This window comes from Micrasema longulum, unplaced genomic scaffold (assembly GCF_059751315.1).
Source record: "Micrasema longulum isolate JH-2025_06_02 unplaced genomic scaffold, ASM5975131v1 h1tg000835l, whole genome shotgun sequence".
Taxonomy (NCBI): domain Eukaryota; kingdom Metazoa; phylum Arthropoda; class Insecta; order Trichoptera; family Brachycentridae; genus Micrasema; species Micrasema longulum.
The window spans coordinates 129822-149750 of NW_028278027.1; the positions used below are offsets into that span (position 1 = coordinate 129822).

General features: G+C 32.4%; 1 protein-coding gene and 1 long non-coding RNA gene across 2 annotated transcripts in view; one reads left to right on the forward strand and one right to left on the reverse strand.

Annotated features, from left to right (window-relative positions):
* The window catches only part of axo (axotactin), a 72389-nt gene extending 55646 nt beyond the window's left edge, over positions 1 to 16743 (reverse strand). The window contains 1 exon segment of the mRNA XM_088230976.1: positions 16469 to 16743. The gene's annotated coding sequence lies outside the window, so the exon portion shown is untranslated.
* Positions 16744 to 17202: 459 nt separating this feature from the next.
* Positions 17203 to 18286, forward strand: LOC148278717 (uncharacterized). Its single transcript, XR_015823115.1, has 3 exons — positions 17203 to 17373; positions 17455 to 17544; positions 17631 to 18286. It is a non-coding gene; the product is annotated as an uncharacterized LOC148278717 (long non-coding RNA).
* The last annotated feature ends 1643 nt before the right edge of the window (positions 18287 to 19929 follow it).

The following is a 19929-nucleotide window of genomic DNA, read 5'->3' on the forward strand; positions in this document are numbered from 1 at the left end:
GGGAAAAAACTTCAACACGCAGGTGTGACCGTTAGGATCGACTAACGGCGACGGCGACTGAATCAAAATTTGAGTCTGCGCTTGTTGCTGCGCTAGGAAACGTGCGCTTCAAAAGTGCACGTTGGTCAAAATACACCAGGTGGCTCTTCTTGCCCGCGCCACTTTGAAAAATGTTTGTACATAATACAAGCTAAAAGAATATGGGATAAAATTACATATGTTATAAACATTACAGTTAAAAAATAATGAAGAAGAAGTTTTTTAAATTAACAAAACAAATAAAATAAATAATTCTCCAAGACAAAAGCCACTTTCAGGAGAAGTGTACAAGTTTGGATTTTGTCTAAAGGAGACCATTGCAAGAGATTGCAGAGAGATATTGCATAGCTTTATATACTATTAAGCGTGTTATCCAGATGCCCTTTAAAATATATGTATGTTTATGTAATAATTTTTAATTGGTGCTATTATTTATTTATGTACTTGCTTCCACTTTACATTATGTTGTATCCCTACTCAACACAGGGCTCTTGGCCTCATAGAGTTAGGGATACGTTATTATAATTTTTTGTAATATATATTTTACACAAGTCTTAGACATAATATACGAACATTAATTTGTAAGTCGAAACATCTCTAAAATCCACTAAAAAAACAATCAAATATTTTTAAGCTAAACGAATCTTGAACTTACGCGCGCGTTTATCCTAAATCTCGCCTTTTTGTTCGCCAATCATAAACGCCCGTAATTACAACATTACGCAACAAACATCTCCGTCGTAGGATATATTATAAGTGTGACGTCATAATTTTAACCAAATTCAAACGGGAATTTCGAAATCGTATTTTAAAAAAAATGGTAGTGCCTTTAAAAAAATGTATATTAAAAGATAAGTTCTAACTCTGACACATATTTTTAAAGGTTTGTTCAAATAAAATTTTATTTAATCAAAACGTAACTTTTCACAAAATTGAAAAAGCTTTTTAATGTGATTTCCTCACATTTTACTTAGCATAGAATGAAACTTTTGCTGTGTAAATGGCAATTATTCGACTAGAAAGAACAGTTTTTAAAACCTTGAAACCGAAATTATGCAAAACTCAGACGTGTTTAACGCCCACACAACAACAACCGAGTGTGAAGTATGTTTCTGTACATATTGATTTATTTAACACTATATGGTTTATGCTTAAGGGCGGGTATGTTGCTTTCAGGAAATTTCTTCCTTTCTACCCATTTTTATATTTATTCATTTTTTAAAAAACGTTACACATTCATTAGTTGATTACAAAGACACAGTTTATAGTGACACATCCAGGAACAAACTATGCCTGTGAACCTGCACAATGAACAATTTTACTTCATGGGCCTATTTCTTTTAATTAAACATTTAAAGGAAAACATTTAAACTTAAAAATACATACGAGACGGGTGTATCTCGGGTCGATTCCGCTTTTCAGGATTTTTTACATAAGGTAGCCATCGAGTCGAAAACACTCATGTCTATACAACTGCATTTTTCATCCTCCCGGTCACGAAAAAAAAATTCATACTGTATTATCAATAATTAATGTAATTATCCCTTTCAACCCGGGTGTTAATTCAAATATGAATGATATTTAAGATTTATTAATACGCAATGAAATTAAAAAGCTGTGAGTTAAGATTTTAATTATTGGTATCACTATTTTTTTCTGCTTATGTTGGTAGTTGGCATTATACCGCAAAGTTAGTTTTTTAGATTGACAGCTGATTTCTGGCTGGTTTGTTTGTTTTGGAACGAATTCTAGTCGTCCTTTTAAATTATATCTGTAGGGTCTGTAGTCTATAGTCGATGACACACGCGTGTTAAATTAGTTCACCTAAAATAGACTAATGACCGACGATGCAATTTCATCATTTTCAATCAAATCCAATACGTTCGTAAAATGCCACTCTATGAGTATTTCACATGAAATCGGAGGGCATCGTTCTGCAGTACAATGATATCGTCCCTACCATGAAAAAATGAACTAAAAAGGAATATGGTATATAAAGAGACCACAGGACGCAGCCAACATCAGTCAGCCCGTTCAGTTAATCCGCCCAAGAAAATCAGTGCAGTTCACTCAGTTTCAGCATGTAGTTCAAGTGCAGTCTCTTCAACCCATCATCACCGCTACGCTCGCGCTACACAACCAAGTGCTGTATCTTATTCGCCATGTAATAAATACGCATTAAACAGAAACCTAGTGTCTTCTCTGTCAACCTCTAACTGGGGTAGGAACCAACCCTCAGCTACCTAAATCCTGCATATCTAAGCAAAGTTTTTAATGTAATTTATTTTATTCAAACTAATTGCAAGTGATATTCAAATGTTTTTATTATTTTGTTGGGTTAAACCCTCTAAGGATTTTTATAGACATTTTACAGAGATGAAGATTTTTTTAGAATAGTATATGTTCAACGTTTAGGCATTTATAGGCTTAGAACCTAATATTGGCCAATAATTAAATGTAGTTAATAAAAAAAACAACTGAATACGAAATTTTCTAATAACAAAAATTCAGAAAAATGAAGACAAACGTTTATAAGCCTTAAGTTACTGTAAAAGTTAATCTCTTTATCGGCGGCAGAACATAAAACTGTAATAATGATAATGACCCCCCAAAATTTAACTTCATGTAAAGGAAAAATATGCCGTTTTATATTAAACAAATGAGTTTATCAAACAAAGATGTGAATCGCCAAATCAGATAAACCGATAAACTTAAAAAAGATAAACTTATCAGTCCAAGACATAAACATATCAAAGGATATTAAGAACATGTGAAAATATTAATTAGGTGGAAATACAAAGGTTGACTAGGTACTTTGTTGAAGTAGATATAGATTTTTATATCATCATCATCAGCGTCGTTCTCCTCACTGCTGAGGGTCGTGACCAGCCTCCCCTTTTGTCTTCAACACGTTATGGATTTATCCTCCACCTCTTCCGACACACCGCCGTTCGCATCGCTCTAACCACTGATGTTCCTATTGATGATTCATTCGACTGAAAATAATCGAATGCATTCGATTACTAAACTCATTTGAATGAGAATAATCTAATGCATTCGATTACAAAATTCATTCAAATGAAAGTCCGAATGCAGTAATTCATTCGAATTCATGAATGAATTGATAAAATTTATTAGTTGAAATATCTGTTTGGCATCCTGAGGCATTAATTTATTTATAAATTTAATTGAACTAAATTTTAAATTTATAAATTCTGAAGACGCTAACTTTTTTCCGAATTCTGTGGATAGCCCCCACCATGGTTTTGAGTGACCATATACCACAATAACTGAAACGCCCATCATAATGAAATTCCGGAAATTAATTCGATTAGATTTATTTATTTACAAATATAAGTTTACTGTACATTATTTGAGACATAAGTCCCAACGCCATGGGACTAAAAGTCCTGTGTTGAGATGGGACGATTAAATTTTTTTTTTTCAAAATTCATTCGATCATTTTTATCTCTAGTTCCTACAGTAGCCTTTATTTGGTCAGTCTATCTAGTGAGAGATTTTCCACTCCCTCTACTTCTTTCGACCCCTTCATTGACCATCAATTTTTCAAGAATGTTATTTTTTTTTCTGACGATGTGTCTAAAAACTGGAAAACACCCAGATGGAGGATAGTCTGTCATCTACGTTCAGCTCTTTTAAGGTGGAAATATTTTTCTTTCTTTATATATCTGTACGCATTTTACTTTTTAGGTGATGATTCGTGTTATGTACTAACGAAAGCGTATTGGAAGTAAATGCTCGTCGTAAATTAAAGCCTAAGAAAAATGACAGAAAGCACGCGCAACTTAGTAACGGTAACAATGCTAATCACTTGGAATCATAAATAATGAATGCATATTCAATCACGTGAGTTGGCTTGTTATTCATCGTGTTAATATTGTTTGGAGTGTTTGGGTCGATCAAAAATCACCGTCCGCAAAATGACCTCTCTTATAGTATTATGCTCTAAACTAGTCCAAACTAAAGGGTTCTAAGAAGCGTTATATTGGACCATTAAGTTGATATGAGTATTACTCGTATATCGGCAAAAACAGGCCAAAGTAAATCGATTTGAAAAATAATAATAATATGTTTTTAGCAGATTTTTTTGAGATATTATTAGACTTATATTATTCATTCACGTGGTTCGACAATACACCTCAGAAGATGTTCCATACAACAAAACATGCATATCTTATCTCTTCCTTTGATTTTATTCCCTAATGAGGAAGTGCAGTGATTTTTTCATAAGTTTTTATTTGTTAGTAAACTATCTAAGATAAGCAAAAAAATATTATATTTTTGTGTCACTGTCATCTTCGGTGAGTTGACCTGATTGGTAGGTGGCGTCATTTAAAGAAGTAGGTAAATTTAAAAAAAAACATTTTCGTACGTTTTAGAGAAACTTTAAAATTAAATGCTCTTATTTTTACCGCGTGTAAGAAAACAATTTTTATATCCAATTTCTCGCAGCACTGAACTTCTGCATTCTTACTAAGAATAGTATGAAGTAGTTAAATTATGGGCCTTACTTATTAGATTTCCTTATACCAGGTTTACATCAAGAAATAACCATACCCTGTTTAACTATTTATTACCGATATAGAAAAAAGCTTACTTATAAAAATATTTATTACCTGGAATAACAATTCACAGGTTATTTCATGCTTAATTTTTTAAACAGTCAACACTGATATGTGCGCGTGCGCAGTAACTTTTATAACAACAACGAACAAACGTCAAAGCCAAATCGAGACCATTGTCAGTGTAATGGAAAATATGGATAAAACCTTTAGAAAAAGAAATCGAAATTGGGAAGAAGAGAGAAGGTAAAAACGAGTTCTTTAGTTTATTCGTGCTTCTTTTTTAATCACAATTAATTAAAAACATACGAACATTTTATATATTATTAAAACAAATTATTAAAAACCACTTGAATCGCATTGAGAATGTCACAGGACTTTGGAATTATTTAAAATTGAAAAAAAGTCTGACAAATTATCCATTTTGATTACCGAAAAATATGACTTTTGACAGATCGCGTGCTTATTCCGGCGTTATACCACATAATGTGCAGGTATAAGTTTCTATAGTCGCTTTCCCAGATTTAAACCGAGTTAAACTCTATGCGAGGTTTATAAGTCATACTTTTTGCTACACCATCATCTAATATTGTTTATATTTAAAGCTTTGGGGTCAAACATGTCAATCGATGTAAATATTTGTGTAATACCACATTACGACTATTATATGCCTAATGTATATCCGTCTCTTCGTCAGAACTTAGAACACCAAGACGTAAATCCCACTCGAAACCGGTAGACATAGGAAGGTAAGTAAGTGGTATATACAAATATTTATGGTACAAACGTTTATTATAATTAACAACTGAGTTGATAAATATCAAACGCCAGTATGTCCACCTAAATTATTTTTTGACTTTTGTTCTACAAAATGTAGTGGAAAAAAAAGATAATTTCGGTACTATTAAAATAAAAGCATGTCCTTATTATTACAATGAAAACAGGGTCATTTTTTTTTAAATTCAGAAGCTAGAAGGTCCACATGGACATTGTGGTGGATTGTTGTGGACACACTGGCGTTTGATATTTATTAATTCAACTTAAAAATAGCTTTCGTTATACTAATAATTACAGATAAGTATGCCTGTAATCAATCAATTTAATTATTTTTTTTGTTTTTATTTTTTTTACAATATACATAAAAGGTAAAACAGAGTATACAAAAAAAAAAGGATTATAACATAGCAAAGAAATACATATTAACAGTAAAAATAGTAAACAAAAAAATTCCAGAATGGCATGCCCTGTTTGTGGGTATACAAGAAATGTTTCTGAATTTTTGCTCCTATAATAAATAGACGGGTACAATATTTTTTACTGTTAAGAAAGAGAAAATAAAATATTATGTAAAAGATTACAAGGTACCTTTTTTATAGTTATTAAAATATACGGTAAGTACCTACTTTCACCTTTTTCTAGTTTTGTAATGAATGTATTTTTTTAGCTTAAATTTGTTTGATACAGATTACGCTTTTAAGGGTTTTTGGATGGTCCTAGCTCCTATAAGAAATAATTTGTCACAAAAGCAAAACAACAGAGACACGCCAATGGTTAATATCTATAATGCGTAAAAAAATCACCGCTCTAGTGCTATAATCCTGGGAGAAAACATAGGAATATGTTTGTATGAAGAAAAGTCAGACTGCGTTTCCTCTTAACTTCTTTGAATCTTCGTGAAGAGAACAAACGCGCGGTGCGCGTGCACTTCAACGAAAGTTTGAACAAGAGCAGTTGGAATGTAGTCGAGCCAAGCAGTCTTAATACAATAATCATCACAATAAGTAATCACATCCATTCAACTAAATTGATTAATTCGGCCGGTCATTCAATTCAAAACATTATCCATTAAAGTAATGATATTTGAACTATCTCACCTTATGGTCCCATTCCGGGAGGAAAATGAAAGCTTGAACGGACATTAAACCTATTTCAAAATGCTTAATGCTACTTCAATAATGATGTAACATAGAAGTTTAAAAGAGGAAAACGTATAAAGTGTTTGTTTGTGTTTCCTTCAAAAATAATATAATTAAAAAAACATATAGTACATCAACAATGAGCAACATTTTTTGATAATGAGTAGACGGAAAGTGGGGAGTCAAAAGGGATTAATTTGAAATGAATTATTTTAAATATTTAAAGCAATAACTTTGTGGTGGTACGTTCATATAAATGTTATTAAATATTTGTATATACCGGTTTCGAGACGTACCCGTATCTTCATCAGGACACTAATTAAATCAAAATGCTAAACTCACCATAGTTGGTGCACAAAAATATAAAACCAACACAACATGCATTTTAATAAGCAACCCTTACATGCACTGATGAGTTTATGAAAATATTTTATGTTGTGGACGAAATAGTTTAAAAAAAGAGGGAGGAGATGAAGGGAAGGGCGTGAGTTTAATAGGTATAGGGTGATTATTTATTTATTCATTCCAAATTATATTTGTACATATTCACCAATAAAGTATGTCTTTTTAGGCCGTGTTAAGCCATAATAATTAACAACAACAAAATACAAAGTAAATTAAAATAATCAACAATTTCACGAGATACGATATAATTTAAAATTTTTTGAAAAACAATTGAAAAACAAGAAATAACACGGAATACTTAAATAATAATTTCGTGATAATTATACCATATCCAAAATAACAATTGAATTTTAAGAAATGGCAACCCAAATAAAAGAAATAACATAAAAACTTATAAAAGTAATAAAATATAAGCCATACCTAGAAAGTAGCAAACATAAACCAGTATACAGAATATTAATATCATTCAAATTAATAGAATGTATGTAAGGTACAAAACTTTAATTATTATAATAATTTACGCTTGGTATATAAAGTATAAATTAAAGTAATCAATAAAGCAACAAAAATAAGGGTTGAAACGATATAAAAAATAAGACATCAACAATATAAACTGGATATAAGGAAGGAAAGCCAAAAGGGATTCAATAAATTATTTCATTCAATACAATTAATGCATGCTTATAAATTAATTGCAATGGAACATCGTATAATGGGCTGTATTGAAATGTTGTTTGATTATTGATCAAATGCACATAACTTTTTTAAAGCTTTACTTAAATATTTCTTCAAATTATTTACTTTTAACCCTTTATTATTTGAATGTAAGATTTTAACTCCTGTATCTTTATTAAAGTCATGATTAAAATTGATCAGGGGATTTGTGAATTAGGGGAAATTGTTATTGATGAATTAAAATGCAATTCTTGTCCTTCAGTTTACGTTGGAAGAACATCAATAAATACTGTTTTCACAATAACGATTTCTCCGAATTCGCAAATCACCTGACAACGTTTTGGTTTTGTAGTTTTGTAACCACGATGCTGCATCACCGTCGAAGATCGGCAATCGATACAAGCTACTTTCTTGGCGAAAAAATATATCATTTCATCGAGAACATTCTTATTGCTAAACGACAACATAATTATATACGTAACTAATTTCTTTCTTAAATCACGCGACCGAAGCCGCGGGTAAAAGCTTGTGAAAATATAAATCTTAGCATATAGACGGTATTAAATGTTATTAAAAAAATATTTCTAAAAAAGCGACTGATAAAGGTATATTAGAAATAAATTTAACATGTTTCCTGAACCAAAAGACACCTTACCTTACTAATCAACTCAATTCCCAACATGGCTGATATGAAATATTGGTTTAAAAGAGATATCTTGATGATAGAAAATTTAGTCCCAGGACTGGCACATGAAGCATAGGACTGATCAACTTATCTTATATGCAACAAAAAATGTCCAGATACGCTGCAACTGCAGTCCTTATTCAGTGCCCTATGCACAATTGTGTGCGGATAAGAAAATAGTTATGATAACGTTTCCTAAAATTTTTAAGCTTCATTGGCCAGTCAAAATAATAAGTTTTTTTTTTATATGCGTAATAAACATATATAAATATACGGTACTTGTTTTCAAAACAGTATTCCGATCATATCATAAATATTAATGTTTTGATTCAACTTTTATGTCCGTCCAAATTCCGACAGTAAATTTTGTTTAGCTTGCACTGAATGACCAAGTTCTTGGTATTAATTCTATCTTGGTGATACCAACAGGAGTAGTTGATATGTGCATGTCCAATTGCCACATCCTCGAATCATTTTGTATCTTTTTCGCTGATATGTATCTCTGGCAGGATGTGCGTCATGAGTCCTTGATCCTGTCTCCTGTCGCGTGGAACTACCGTAAAAGTAACATCATCCTTGATGTGATAAAACACGATTCAATCACGAAAGAAATATTCTAGATTGATGGAATGTTTTCTTGTAGGGGGTTGAATAAAATATTTATTATACAATTTACGTATCTTCATTCCCTTTCAGCACCTAATGTTGTATTGGGCACTGCACCCACCGCAGCGATCTTGATATTTTTGTTACATGACGGTAAGATGATCAGTCTTCCGCTTTAGTAACAAGTTCAGGAACTATGAAATATTTTATCGCAAAAACATATTTTAATTCTGGTGGCCATGACTTGTCAATGTCGTATTTTTCATGTCAATTATGTCAAGATTTGCACCCGAGACCTCTTGCATGCTGACACGCTGACCGTTAGACCACGAGATGGACACCAGATGCAAAAATAAAAAGACCAAAGAGGTAATGACATTTATTATCTAATCGTTGTTTTGTTTATCACAATGTGGAACCAAACTGCAAATGTTTATCCCTGTAGGCAGAATAATTTATTTATTATTTATTTATTTATTTATTTATTTATTTATTATATATATATACGGCCTAAGCCAATTACAACAGTTACATAAAGAAACATCAATGCAAGAAACTGAACAAAAATAACATAAAACTATTTAGCAAAGACAAACAAGGGCAAAACAATAATAGTATACAATATATTTAAAAAAACGAAAGATCAAAAACTTTGAGCTAAACCATGCCAATCCAACTTCATCCCACACTGTTTAGTCGCGAAGAGATCTACGGAAATCCGGAAGATCTATCCCACAAAATTCCAACTCGTGTGATGAATTGACTAATCTACACATTCTGGACATTGGGGCATAAAAACCAAAGTTGCTCTTAGAAGATTTTATAAATAGCAGATTTTGACTTCTGGTGACACGGTTGGGAACACGAAAAGAAATTGATTGCAACAGAGATGGGACATCACTTAAAGTATTAAGTATTTTGAAAATGCATATAAGGTGCATCTCAGTTCTACGTCTCTCCAATGAAGACAGATTAAGAGATTGCTCTATTTCAAAATAAGAATAATTACCCCTTTGTTATCCGAGCAACCATGCCACTTTTCTTAAAAGACGGTGTTGGACAGACTCGATATGGTCAATATGAGTCCTGTAGAATGGAGACCAAATAGGAGAAGCGTATTCTAGATGGGGTCGAACTAGTGAGCAATAAAGAGTTTTGATGGTAATAAAATTTTTGAAATCCGCCGCCACTCTATTGATAAAACCGAGAAGTTTGAGAGATTTGTTTAAAATATTATCAATGTGTTCACGATAGGAGAGTTTACCATCTAAAGTAATGCCAAGATCCTTATTAATAGTAACGCCTTGGATATTGACATATTTAATGGCAGTGAGAATGTAGTTGGATTCTTCTGTATTCACTGTTGTCAAGTCTCAATTGACAGGCGCTGTGGTGCAGTTGGTTAGATGGCCAGTTGTGAAACTGGAGTCGCGGGTTTAATTGAACGTAGTTATGCAGAAAGCAGCCAGTCCACAATTTTGAAAAAAATGAGATGTGGTGTTTTCGGGTGCAGAAAGTTCAGTTCATCATTGGCTGGTTTAAGTGGTATCTTCACGCACTGTGTAACATTCACCATTCTGCCCATGTTTAAACACACACATTTCCTCACCTCTTATATCTGTTGAGTTTTGTGAAGGGAAGAACTGAAACCTTTATCATATGGGTGAGATTCATCAGGATGAACTATTTCGCCTACTAGGTAACCGCCTAAAATTATCTTCTTATACAAGTTAATTCAATCCACAATGTTTTGAGTATGTCCAAATGTTTGTAGACCGGCTAGATTTCCTCCTTAGGGAGTTATTTAGATTTTCAGGTCTTTTACTTCACAAAAGTCAACAGATGGGAGAGTTGAGGAAATGTGTTTGTTTAAACATGGGCAGAATGGTGAATGTTATACAACGTGTAAAGTGGTCACTCAAACCAGTCAATCAGGTAATAAGCGCTGTAAATGCCTAGACTTCCATATTCTCTTCTTAAAAAAAAATTCCCTCTCTGTTGCAAAAAAAATAGATCTAAATAACTTCCTAGGGAGAAAATGTAAAATGTTTATAAACATTTGGACGCACTTGAAATATTGTTGAATATAATGTAATGCGACATTTAAAAAAATATAATGCTGTCCCTAATAAGTTTTTTTACATGCAGATTTTTTTTTACATGCAGACATACAGCATATTATACTCTCAACAAACCATCACGCCGTTTCCCCGTAAGAGTAGGCAGAGAAGATAGAACGCTACATCACTCTATCCTTGCATACAGATTTCACTTCTTCAATATTCATACATCTTCTCATGCACGCGCGCCGATTATTCCGACTTTTGACATGTCCATCTTCAAGTTTTGTTGGATTTGTTCACGCCATGTCTTTCTCGGTTTCCTCTATTTCTGCTTTAATAAATAATAAAAAAATATAGACTTACATGGATTAAAATGACAGATTCGAATGTGAGAATAATTAATTATTATATTCAAACTGTTATTGAATCGGGTTGTGGTCCCTGGTTAGTGTTGCGGACTCACGGATCAGAGGTCCGAGGTTCGACCCCACTCAACCCCAACTTAATTTACATTTTCTTCCCAGTGAGTTATTTACAGCTCGTTGAAAATGCCAAATAAATTTAAAATATTTGGGTAAATTATAAAAACGGTAATATTTCAGTTGCAAATAAAAAAAAAAAAGGATTCATCATCCATTGAATGAAACTGTTTTGTTGTTTACATCCAGTAAATAAACGTCTTCAAGATGAAACCGCTTGTGGGGAATTTCGGGGCAAATCATTAATGTCTTGAGTTCACCGCCACAAACCGGACTGAAGAATTACATATTGTAACATGTAACCTTCTTCTTTATGCATATTATTTGTATACACATTACTTGCCCTCTGCTCAAAATAAGTCGTGAGTTTGGGATTCCCGTTGAACGAATAATTTATGATAATCACATTCGTGTTTTTGAGTGAAAGTTTATGAAATTCGCTTAAGTTTTCCTCATCTGTATTACCAAAGATTAGTTTTTACGCCTGGGTGATTGATTTGCTTTTTAAATTGTGATAAAATAAATTAAATAAATTGATAACGTTAATCCGGAGTCACCTCAGCCCTTAAGCTCCATTGCATAGAACAAAAACGTTCCGAAATTGTTGGTTTTTAGTTTAACAACAAACGTGTAACGGAGAGTTTCGGTTAGCGCTTGCAATTCTCAACCCATGTACCAACGGCTAGTTGTATTGCTGTAATATCATTATATTATTATCTTATATAATAATAATAATAATAATTGGTTGATTTATATAGCGTCATTTTTGTAAAAAATCACCTCAAGGGCGCTTTACAATCTAAACTTACATTCTAACTAAACTTAAGTGATACATTATATTTCCAGATTTAAAATTGAGGGTATGATAGTTTAAAGAAGTGGGATTTCAGTTGGGATTTGAACTGACTGGGACTGTCGATTATTCGTAAGTTTGAAGGCAATTGGTTCCAGGCAGAGGGGCCGGCGGCGCCAAAACCACGATCTCCAAATCTAGTGTTTGGGGAGCGCCGGATTTCAACAAGTTTTCCTCTTCCTGAATCAAATGCTGACCTAAGAGTAGATTTTCTTTGACATGTATTTTCCCTAATACAAAGGTCCGATAGGTATTTTGGAGGCATTTCATGAAGGGATTTGAATACTGTCCAGTCCACTGTCCAGTCCACTGAATACAACCAGTCAACTGTCCAGTCAACCAGTTACTGTCAACTAATTTTTATTATTTGTTTTCAACAATAATTTGTTAATACCATTTTTTTATGCGTATAAGTATACGTAAATAAATGTATTTTTTTTTGTTTAAAATTCTTTACAAGTTATTTACAATTTGCTTATTAATTCAATTACTCTTCTTATATCCATATATTTTTTTCTTTTTTACTATGTAAAGTTTCACTTTTTATTTTGCATGGCAGTGTGCTTTTTATTGTTTCTACATGTTTGCAAAAAGCGTTGTTTATTTTTAAATGATTACTTACTATGTTTATACTTACCTGTATATTTTTTGAAAATGCCCATTGGGCTTATTGTAAAATTAAATAAATAAATATGTAGCTTAAAATTTCTTCGGCCTAGTGGTGTAGTGGTCAGCGTATTTGCCTTCCATGCAAGAGGTCTCGGGTTCGATTCCCGGCATGGTTGACATGAAATCATTAATATTAAAGATCTTCAAATGAAAAAAAAAGAACTGAAGAAATATCTTCTAGATACTTTATAGTGCCTGTTTATAAATAAATTTGTAAAATATAAATAAAATAAATGTAATATAAACTTGTCATAAAAAAAATGTATCCCACCGAAAAGTCTTTAGACTTAATGGGTAACAAATTCTTATATGTATTTTTTAATTATAAAATAAACGCTGCTCTGCAGTACTGAAACTTAAATATTTATTGGCACCTGAAGCGCAAGACTGATCATCTTACCTTCATGTAACAAAAAAATGATCAAGATACTCTACGATTGGTTTACCAATGCAGTGCCCTATGCACCATAAGGTGAAAAAAGGGAATGATGATGATGAATATGTAGCTAACTTCGTTGTCAAAAATCAAATAATGGTTTTTCTCCGTATGGGCGACTCTATTAGGTTATTACTCTAAAGGTGTCACTTTCGATGACTGTTATTTTCGCGATCGATTTTATGAGGATTTTAAGAATGTGGAAATCTAAATATAATGATACCTTAAAGATTAGCAATCTTAGACCTACAAAGTACATGTTTCCGAAACTTGAGAATTTTAAAATACAGACGAGATGAGCACGCGGATTATATTATGTTTTATTATCTGATGGTTAAATATTATCCTTCATTGACTAAACAAGATAAATTAGGATATCCGTAGCAACTTCTTAGACTTAAGTGTAACCTTACGAGACGAGACAAGAATTACAAACGTTCGGAAGTTAAGATTTTATTTGTTTATTTATTTTATACTGCAATGTTAGTTAGGTTTTTATTCAGCTAAAGTAAAAACAACACCGTAACTCTTTTGTAACCGGCTATATGCATTAATTTCATCAAGAGCGTTTTTTTCGCTAAAAAATAGCAAAAAACCAAATACACTGTACTCTGTAGCCGGCTATGCTTATTTTTATTCCATTACCTTTTTTAAAAAAGTAAGTGACGTATTACCATTAGTCAATTATCTCATATTATTATTTAATCTGGTATTTCGATTTCAAATTGCCGGTATTTTTTGTTTCCCCTGAACATTTCGGCATCGTGCTAAAAACGCACAGCCGGATTTGGAGGAGCAGTCTTTTTCTAGGTACAAGGACGCATTTTCCAATATAACCTATAATAATCTCGTTTAATGTAGGTATGTATACAGGTAAAAATATTTTTTGGTATTGAAATATACTAGGGCTATAATAATTGTAAGCAATCAAATATGTTTATAGAATATCTTGCACATTTTTCATTTGTGATGAATTAGACACCTGTGGTTTTCATTGGAGATTTGTTTATCACTTGTTTACGGCCACAAATAAAGTAATTTTTATAATTTTTATTATGACAGGCGTCGTGAAGCAGTTGGTTAGACGGTTAACTGTGAAACTCGCGTCGCGGGTTCGATTCCCGCCAGTTGCAAGAAAGAAATTCAAGAAAGATTTTTTTCTCAATTGGTCAGTGTGTTGTGATGTATTTTTCATAGCTTCTTTCCATGTCCTTTCTTTCCTACCTGCTGACAAGCTTCTGAAATTAAGGCTTGTTATTCCTTTAAAAAAATAATTTCAAAAATGTACACAATATTAAATAAAACTCTTTGAAAGATTTCACGCAAAAGAGTGTGCTGGCAAATTTCTATTTTCTCCTAATACTTCTAATGAAAGAACGGATCGATTCGCAATAAGTCGATTAACGTAAGTATTTATATTTTAAATTAGCTTTTTATTAAATTTTATAGACCCTGAACTGGCACTGGAATACTAAAGGGAATCATGACAAAAAAACAAACAAACGAGAGGTAGGGAGAGAGGGTAGAATGCCACTATACTCTATCTTTGCACACATACGAGTATCTCGCTTTCTTTACGTTCATACATATTATCATGCACGCACGTCAATTAACCATTTTCAAGTATTTTTTGGATTTGAGCATGCCACATATTTCTCGGTCTAATTCGTTTTTTGTGTCCATCAGCATTATCATATGATAGTGCTGGGAATTTTCCCAACATGTAATAAATAATCGAGACATACTGCAATTTTTTTATAAAACAAAAAATAAACATAATCATTATCGATAAAAAAGGGAGCCTATTTACGTTTTTTAAAATAGAGTAAATAAATTATTAGTGAAATACGAAATTGGTAAAATCTCCCTTACGACATAATAAAAAAACCGTATAAGTGAAACTAAATTTAATTTTAAAATAATGATTCTGATTTTGAAAAACTTTACTAAAATCCATAAATTATTATTTGTCGTGTGCTATTTAGGCATGTTTGGTTTTTTTTGTCTTGTTTGCGAATACGCTCATGTATAATTTTTATCTATTAAAAAGGAATATATTCGTATTACCTAATTCTGATTTAGTAAATACGATAAGATAATAAGCGTTAATTTATTAAATTAAAATACATTGGTTTAGGTAGACATAGATTGATGACTAAAAAGAGTTTTTTTAAATCTATGTAATATGTGCATTTTATGTTCTTTTATCATGCAGGAATTAATTTTCAATCCATCAAAAATTTAAACTAAATGTTATTAGTTTCCTATTCAAAAAAGTAAAATAAGTATACATCGAGAAACCGTTTGTGAAAATAATATTAACTCTGTAAACAGATAAACAGACATCTGAATTGAGACGAAAAATTCATAGTCGAAGAAGTTTTTCAATATTTTCATAGTGACGCTTCGCGTCGGGCTCTCGAAAAAAAATACTTTTATTCAACGTGTATGAGAGATTTCGTTAAGCTGTATTTTACTATATGATGCTATTTTTCGTAAACTCTGCAATTTTTATGCTGTCATAATACTTTAAAGGTAGTGACATACCCATAACTTATATTTCTTATGAATAGAATAGAATTCATACTATTTTTTAAATCCAGTCAAGTTATTTAAACCAAAAATGTATTTAAAAACCGAAGTAAAAAAGATTGCCGTGTTTCATATTGACTTGTTTACATTTTGTGATCGCAGGCATGCGTTTAATTGTTTATCGTAAAAAAAACTGTTGCACGATATTCAAGAAAAATAGTTCGTGATGTCCAAAAGTCAGATTAAAAACAGTTATTTGCGTTCTATTTTGGCACCGAATATAACACATTTCATTGTTTATTTTTCTCAAAACACTAATAAAGCTACTATTTGAAACAAACACATAGAATAAAGTTGATATTTGGATCATAAGCTTTGTTATTTAACATGTTTATAATTTTAATTATTCCTAAAATCACTAAATTACCACGAATATGCCGATTGGCTTCGGAACACAACTGATGCTTACATTTTGTGTTTGGTGAATTATTATTTAATAAAAAATGTTATTAGAGTAAAATACTTACAAATCATGAGAATGACTTAAAGTCAAACACCATAGACGATTCCTTTGTAAATCAGTAAACAAACTAAAACTTGAATTAAATGCGTCGAAATAATTAGAAACAAGCGTTCGGGCGTACGCTTCAAACTCAGTAGAACAAAACGAAAGAAAACTTGTAGTTTTAGGTAGATTTTTGTGTTTTTAAGAAAACGTAGAAAAAAGGCCTCACTCGCGTGTTTGGAAGATTTTGTTTGTGCTTACACGTGCTCGGGTATCGCGGCGTCTCGTTTGACTGGAGAAGGAAAAAGGCGAACATTTGTTATCACTCGCGGCGCGGCTGATAGTGGATGGGCGGAGGGAAGAGGTGGCGGTGAATGTACGGAGGGGAGGAGAGGCTGGTAATCCAGCAGATTGATTCACTCGACGGAAGTCCATCTGAATTGAGAAGCTGGTCAGCAAATAAGGATGCAACGTCGCCCATCAAAATATCGATATTTGGAATAATAACATCGAGATATCGATATTTTAAGTATTAACATCGAGATATTTATATTTAGGGCCTTACTTAAAAACCTGTTGACAAAAATAATTATACCTATAAGATAATCAGAACCGTTATAGTTTAAAAGTAAAAATTGAATATAGAAAACAAATCAATCGCGTAAATAAACGCTTTACCCGACAGCGGTCAACAGCCGTTCCGCGGCGGTCACGTGATACCTCCCACCACACTAGTTTTTTTGAATACAGGGCCGTAGGACTCGCCGCTGGCGAGCCAGCCAGTTGCAATCTGGTTCGCGAGCAGTGTCCACGCCGCGCTAGGCCAGTTTTCCCTCGCAAATAACTATGGGAGTTTTGGTATAATTCCCTATGCACCATGTTGAGCTGTGCCCAAAAAAACTTGTATTCTAATTAAACCAGCTTCCGGTAAGTCTTCAACAACTTTCGAATATATAAATCAACTCGTTTCGCTTATACAAATTTGTAATTTTTCATTATTGTCCACAGATCGGATACGTATGATCATTTTAAGCTAGAATCCATTATGACGGCTGTTTAGCCTTATACACCACGTAACAACTAACAAATCTCCATTTAGTAAGTACAGTATACAGCACGGAACTGTTGTTTTTTTTTTAACTTACTTTCTCGAGCCGTTTGTAAAGAAATACATTTTTTTGTAGTATGGAGAGTCAGGTTACCCCGGAATCTCGCCCTTGAACCTGAGTTGTCGACATTTTCTTTGATTCATCCTGCAGAGGCGTGACTCAGCAGTTTTTCTCCTCAATGGCAAATCGACACAGGACGCCATTTCTAGGATCCTTCGTAATCGCTGGTGTTCCTAGTACTTCCTTCTCAAGTAAAATAATATAGAATGGTTCGAATCTCTCAGAGGATTATGTGAGTGCCTCGCGTGCATCTCTTCATAAAGGTTGGTGGAAATATACTTCGAAAATTAGTGACTCCTAATGTAATACTACAGTGAACTAATGGATACGCAGGATTATTCAAATCTTTATCCTCATTACGGGGAACCGCTGCCCAAATTATTTTCGGTTCTAGGACACTTAGAAGTAATCACATTAGGTTAATTTCGAATCCTTTTAATAATGGGCTATTTTCAATTTTAATTCTTACTAGGAGAGATCTCTGCTCCAATTATTATTAATCCTGTTTACTATAATTAAGTTCCTCATAAATAATTGTTGAACATCTTGAGAAACATATATGTCCGTTGTCTGTAAAACTATATTTTACTGATTTGTAATAAATAAACTTGAAATGAACCACTTTATTCTGTCTTTTCCCACCGTTGTTCACAACCAAGCAAGAGATTCAGTATTTTAGTAGAATTTTGCAATAATACCTAATGGAAAGTAACTAAGGACCCATGTTATCCTTCAAGGAACCTTGAGATCAAAAAGAACAAGTTCTACCTGAGACTATTAGCCGCAAGGTAAGATTTAATATTAAAAAAGAGTATGACACTGTTGTAAGACCCTTAAAGTAGTAACATCGATATACCGATACATTAATTTGTGAATTCCTCCTTCCTAATTGACTCCAAATGCTAGCTTTACAGGGCAGATAAAAAACTATATATTTTATCAGTTCAACAGACGATTTAAGTATTAATGTTTTTAAAACGCTTTTTAGGTTAATAACGATGGTATTATTGTAAATTGTTATATGTCAGTTACTACTCTCCAAAATTTTATTTATTATTTACTACTCTCCAAAATTAATCTTAATGTCCCCTTTCGCGTGACAAGAAATAAGTATTTATTCCATCTGCCAGTCTGTAGCACTAACTACTAACTATGCACAACACTCTTTCCTCTATCGTTCTTGCTCTAACTATAATGTTTTTTTTCATCTATTGATATATTTTACATACCCCTTAATTTATTTAAAAATAAATTAAGACTTATTATTTCTGGCTGCGATTCGATTCCACTTACTGTTTAATGATGCACACTCCTGAACACTTACTCCCACACAAATACACATAAACACACATCTACACTTACTCTCATACAAATACACATAAACACATCCTTTTGTTGTAACACAATTTAATAATATGTATGATTTTTATTTAGAAACTTTGCTGGTCTGTCTTTAAACTGTATTTTTAAAAAAATGTTATTATATCATAGTCTACTGTTTGTTTCTTTAAAATAAATAAATAAATAAATTTAAATGCAGAGAACATAAGGCTATTTTTTTTTCGATATCTCAGAGTAATAACTTGCTCCCGTTTATTTTGGCTTAACAACAAACGAGTAAAGGACGGTTTGCGCTTGCAATTCTTGGTCTTTACCTGAATACCTACGGCCCGTTGTATTGCTGTAAACTGTAGCTAATTTCGTGAATGATAATCATAGAATGTTTTTTTTCACATGGGCGACTATGTAAACGGGTGGCGTATTATTATTATGAGATCGATATTTATGTCACATTAAGGTATCGATATTGGTGATAGAATAAACGATATCGAGACATTGAAGTTTCACCTATCTTAAACATCGGTTGATAGTAAACATATCCACGATTGAGTAATAATTTCGATTTGAAAAGAATAACATCGATGCACGATTATCTCATACACTTTGTATTACACAAAAAACTTTGAACATTGTAATGGTTTTTTCGATTATGCCTTCCTTACAGACGGCGACGTTTCACTCACCATTTCAGGGTCCATAAACTGCACTGAAGTTGATTAACATTGACTCAAATGTTGTTTACTGTGTAACACTTCGGGAATGAACGCTAGTTGTTGCACAAAAAAACTCTATGAGTTTAATATGAAAGTTACTAAAATACATATGTATTTAGTTGTTTTGAAATATATTTTCAATACTATTTTCAAAATTTAACATCGACGAGTAAGTAATCCGATGATGTCCTAAATTGTAGATCCTCGATGGTTATTTATTTTATTTTTTGTACATATTAACAAATTACAACAGGGAATGA